The sequence below is a fragment of the Natator depressus genome, chromosome 1, assembly GCF_965152275.1.
Source record: "Natator depressus isolate rNatDep1 chromosome 1, rNatDep2.hap1, whole genome shotgun sequence".
Taxonomy (NCBI): domain Eukaryota; kingdom Metazoa; phylum Chordata; order Testudines; family Cheloniidae; genus Natator; species Natator depressus.
This window is the reverse complement of record NC_134234.1, coordinates 307,222,178-307,228,038: the sequence shown is the minus strand read 5'-3', so window position 1 is coordinate 307,228,038 and position 5,861 is coordinate 307,222,178.

Below are 5,861 nucleotides of genomic sequence, written 5' to 3'. Positions count from 1 at the left end.
CTATAGTTTCAGCTGGGATCAGATGAGCAATTATTTATAAGGTATAAAGCCCATCTCTGCTTATTATCTTTACAGATTTGTGATTTCAGCACAAATACAGAATTTGGTTGTATGTATATATAGAAAGAGCATAAGCATTGAGCATGACTGATAGACTGGGACAGGGGGCTCAGGACTGGAATAGCAAGGATTTTACACTGGAGGTCAGAGTTGAGGAACATGGGCATGACTGAGGAGAAGGTTGTATAACGATGACTGAGGAGAAGGTTGTATAATATGTGCCTTCAGTATTTCTCGCTCTAACTAGAGCTTTGTTTTGTCACTTTTAATTTCAATTTAGACAGAAAATTATACAAAGACTATTTATATGTAAATATTCCTTGCATAATTTTGTGTCTAAACTGAAATTAAAAGTGACAAAACAAAGCTCTGAGCCCCCCTGTCCCAGTCTACCAGTCATGCTCAATGGTGTGAAATGGCCCCATGGGTGCAACAGCCACAGATGTCCCCCTTCTATGCATTGCAACAGTAGTGATTCCATTGCATGTGGATCTAGTGTGAAAATGTTGCAATCTAGGATGTAATTTTCAAAAATGCCTAGTGTTGGCCTAATTCCATATGGTCCCATTGACTTAAGTTAGAGGAGTCAATAGTGAGCACTTTAGATCAATAGTGAGCACTTTAAAAAAACCCACCTCTACTGTCTGAAAGTTATTCGTATCGAGAATGCCTGTAATGCTATGGTAATGTCCCTTATCTTCCAACAGCCTATATACCTGTTTCATATACCTGTGATACTGCTGTAATGGTAACTACTTTCAAATGGTAGTTTAACATTTTAACTGTGTCCACAGTTGCATGGCCAAGAAGTAAGTGCGAAGAAATGTTCTGCACTCCCTGTGAACTGCAGCAGCTGGCTGTGTGACCTCCATATATCCCAATGCAGATGAGGGAGACAGAGATGAAATAGGGGAGGGGCAACATATGGCCACTGTATCCAGGATTATGTGAATCCAATGTGTAAACCTCCAAATAGATGGCACAAATGGGGCCCATGCTTCTATTCTAGCCCAGGGACTGGAATGATGAATATGGATGGGCTGTGACTTTCCTCCTGCCTAGGACTCTATCCTCCCAGTTCCCACATAGTTCCCTGCATAATGCCCATTAACTCAAACTTTGTGTAGGCCTGTCAGCACACTCGGGAGAGGTCTTGCTTGCCATCACTGGGTCTGACTGCAGCTTGAGCTGAAAAACACATTCTAGCTTTAATCTCACTAACTCAGGCCCTAGAGCAGTGAGGCTGTGGCAGCTCATGCTTCAGCATGGACTAGCTCTGAGATTAATTATCCAGGGTTCTGAGTGGGTTTGCAGAGCCAGTGCTGAAGCTCATCCTACCACAGCTTCACTGCTCTGGGACCCATGCTAGTGAGGTTAAAGCTAACTCAGGTATGTCAGCTTGAACTGCAGTCACACCCTCTGATTCCAGTCTAGACATATCCTCAGTCCTTTCTATTATGTAGTCTGAAGTCCAGTTACCACTAGGAAGAGATCATCAACTTCTTGCTAATGACCTAAGGAAGAATATAAATGCAGGTCTCCTGAGATGAGAGGTTCTACAGTAACAAGCGAGAGGAACCACAAGTGCCTCAGTCACAGAACTGGTGCTTAAAGTTATGAAAAACCAAGATATATTTGAATGTAAATAAAACTGTACAAATAAGTTAGTTGTTACTTCTATGATTTAATTCTGGACTAGTAAATAACGTGAAATTGAGAGTGGATCACTGCTTGTTTTATGAGTTACATTGAGTACTCTGATGCTGATGCAAACAACTCAGTTAAATTCTCATATAATGATAAAAGAATGTTTGGCTCAAGAAACAAGGCAGCCATTAGTGTCACAGGCTTCTTACTTGTTCTTATATTATCCTGGTTTTCATTACTCAATGTTGCCAGTTATTTAGATTCACCCTTAAATGTAATTTATGTTTTCCTTGCCAGAATTTTTTAAAATTATGACTATGGAAGCGATTATTATTTAATGCACTAAGAGCTGCGCAGGCTTGAACTGTAAATACTAAAAAGCCTTTCATAGGCTTAGTAGGTTTTTGTTCTGTTTTTGTATAAAGTAGCTAGAGGCAAACTCCTGGTTATTTGACCTATTTGTTAAAAACAAAAGTGACCATGTATCTCTGAGAACAAAGGTTCAATTGCAATTTAAAACACTGAAGGTTAGAACTAAATTTAGTGAAAATTCATTTGCTTACTTAACTCTTCCTGATTGGAACATTTTGCCGTCAGGGACGTCCAGAGAAACACTGGAAAAAAAGAGGAAAGGGCCAGTTTGACAACAGAACGCCACACATTCAGAATGCAAAGTTCTCCATTTTCTACCATTCATTTGAAACAAAAGAGCACACAGGGAATGTGTTCACAAAGTCACTAAAAATCCCAAAGCTAAATTTCCGGTGCAGTGAATGCCAGTTAAAATAGACATATTTCTGCTTAGGAAGAGGAGGGGACCCCACTTTTACGGGGCTTCAAATTAGAAGAAGCTCAAGACATAGGCTCCATGGAATCTTTAAGGCCTGGTACTGTTCCCATTGTAAGCTGTTCAGGGCAGTGTGACTGATTTTGCTTTTTTGTACTGTGTGGCACAGAGCATGTCATTTGCAATAAACAAATAATAATGGGAGTTTTGCCATTGGCTTCAATGGGCACAGGCCTTAGATTTTACTGTGCTAAGATGTCATCTGAGCAAAATTTCCTCTTGCCAGCTTTGATCTGGAACTCTGCATTAACATTATAAAGGGAGCTGGGAGTAGTGGGGCCTGACTGGCAGAATCTGACTGGAAAGTCAAGAAGTGGTGCCAGCTCTTTCCAAGTTCCCAAAGCAGACAGTGGTCATCTTACAAGAAGAAGGAAAATTAGGCAAGAAAACACTTCAACCATTATATTAAAAAAAAAACACAAATTGATGGAAGCACTTGAGCTCCTGTGATGAGTCTTATTGAATCGGGAGGGAGGATAGTTTGGTGGTGACAACAGTAGACTGGGGTCTTCCCAGTTCTACCTCCAGCTCTGCCACTGACTTGCTTACCTTAGACCAGTCGCTCAGCTTTTTTGCACCTCACTTTATCTATCTGTAAAACAATCACATTGTTACATCACATTTGTTCAAAGCACTGTACAAAACATAACTAATTATTCCTCATAATAGTTATTATGAGTTATTTCAATAAGTTTCATCTCCATTTGGCTTAGGCAGAAATTGAGACAATAACATGAAGGGTCTTGGGTAACATCAAAAATGTTCATTCCTCACACACCACTGCCTCTTCTGGAGAATACTAATAGCTGCGTATTCACGGGGTTGTTGGAAGGATAAATTAAATAATTGTAAAACACTTTATAATCCTGAGGTGAAATGCGCTAGGTAAGTGTAGAGTTTAAGTATTACATTGTAAATTATGCATACATGCTGCTTTACAGATGTTTCTTCCACTGAGAGAGTTCAGTAGTTCAGGCATCTAAAATGGGAATGAGGCAACACTTTTACAGAATTGATTACTATACCTCAGGGGCTATAAGTCTCGACAAGTAGTATAGGTGAGAGAAGCTCCTATACCATGAAGATGACATTTTTGTACTGTAAGAGGTACTGGGTTCCTTTGAAGTTATGTCTTAGTTTATAGAATGTCACCCTCTCTCTTTTTGTATAAAATTTTAAAAAGTGGTTTTATGTCAGTATGCTTTGTTTTAAGGTGAATACACCCCAGATGGAGCGGTAATAAGCGAGGAGTCCACTAAGAGAAAACTACTATCCATCATACCAATTAATCAGCCAGTCAGGTTTCCCTAGTATTTTGACAACTGTAGAGGACAGTGCTTAACAAAAATGATCCAAATTCAGGAGTTGCAGCCTTTTGCAGTGGGACTAAATGTGAGTCAAGGAGTGTTTCAGAAGCTTGGAGAAACAAGACTACTAATGAGAAGGAAATGATTTACAATGGAATGAGTGGGTTCTGGGAATCAAGGAGTAGAGAGATGAGCTGAAAAGTTTGGATCTGGATGATTATTATTTAACATGTATGTGGTGTTTACAGAGACTCAAGACACCACAGCAGAAGTGAATAGACTGACTTTATTTCCTGCTTACACAGGCATAGACCTCCCTGCTATATGGCCCCTAGTGGCTCTATCTTTTCATAACACCACAGCACCTTTTCTGAAGAGGAAGGACGATAAACTGGGCGGTGCAGGGTTGTTATGAAATCAGACACTGACTCCTCCTTCTCTTGCTTGTGTAGGTGAATCTGTGTCCTCTCAAAAATTATATTGTGGCATGACATGAAATGCTTGTCCAGTTCTTCTTTAACTGTATTGAACTGTTTGAACTGAGCCCCTGCACGGCTTCTGGACAGGATAATGTGCTCTGTTGCAGGTCCCATTGTTACAGAACAGGGTTTCAACTTGTTTCTCCTCTGATTGCTGATCAAACCCAGAAACCCAACTAAATCTCTGGAATCTGCTTATCCAGAGTGGCCATCCCTCAGGGATAGTAATTGGGAAAAGTCTGGGTCAGATGTGGCCATCTCTGCTGTTTTACCAGCTTACAGATTCCATTTTTTGTGGGGTGAGGTTGGGGGAGTGGAAGGCTAAAGAGCCTTTTAGGGAAGCAAACTGGTGTTACCAGGGGCCTAACCTCAGCTTCAATGTCTTGTATTATCTGATCATTCCCTTCTGCAGCCTGGACCCAACTTTGCAGTTCTCTCTGGGCCCTCTGTGACTTAGGCCTCTTCTCAGTCTGCTTTGCTGCTAGCTCTGTACAACTTTCCAGTGATCCTGGCTGGGCTGGAGGATTGCTCATCTCTTTTCCTTTCTCCCTCTTTCCATGTTGCAGGGGTGTTCTGTGATCTGTTGAGTCTATTCAATCCTGTTCTGAGGCCATATGGAGTTACGGAGACCCAGGAAACCTTGGGAAAAATTAATACAAGACTGACTTTATTTCCTGCTTGCACAGGCTTATACTTCTCTGCTGTATGCCCCCTAGTGGCTCTATCTTCCTACAACTAATGACAATTTATAATTACAGTAGTGAGCAGAAGTCCTTGGATCTGGGGGTCTGGTTTGGTTTGGGTCCAAGTCTATATACTAAGGGGCAAATCCTGTCTCAGAGCCTGACCTAAGTACCTGGGTCTTACATCAGTAAGGGATCCTTCTCTCAGGGCATGGCAGTGCTGGAGTGGCCTCCACAGCCTCTTTGATGATTCCCTACTCCTTCTCACACAGGAAAGAGATGGGGAAGATCTGTGCAGTGACAGATTCATTACTCCTCCCTCTGGCTCACCTATGCCTGGCATACAGGAGCCCCAGTGGAGCTGAGCTTTGCCCCCTTCAGGGTGTGCATACCCTTTCTCAGCCCCAGAATCTTGCACTTCTGTGCACAGGAAAATCACAGCATTTCTGCTACTAAGGGAGACTCTAGAGCTGCACAGTTAAAGGTAGGACTAGCCCCAAAAGGTGCTTTCCATCTCATGTGCATTTTGCATTAGTGTTAGCAGAACATAAAATTGTAATACTTACTGTCAGGTAGCACTTTAGTCCTGTCTCTGCTCTGTTGTGACATTCATTTTCTGCCAACTCTCTGCCTGTTTTCACCAGCTTTAATGGCACTCATATGCAGTTGAATGCCAGTGAATTTAACTCTAAGGTGAGGCATCACCTGACTGAAAGCCAACATTTTAAAATAAAGTTGCTTTTTCTTTTCCACGCACGAACACAGACATAAACCTAGATAAGCAGTATTCTTTCTTGGTGTTTAATACACCCAGTAAACTAACATGGGATTACCACCC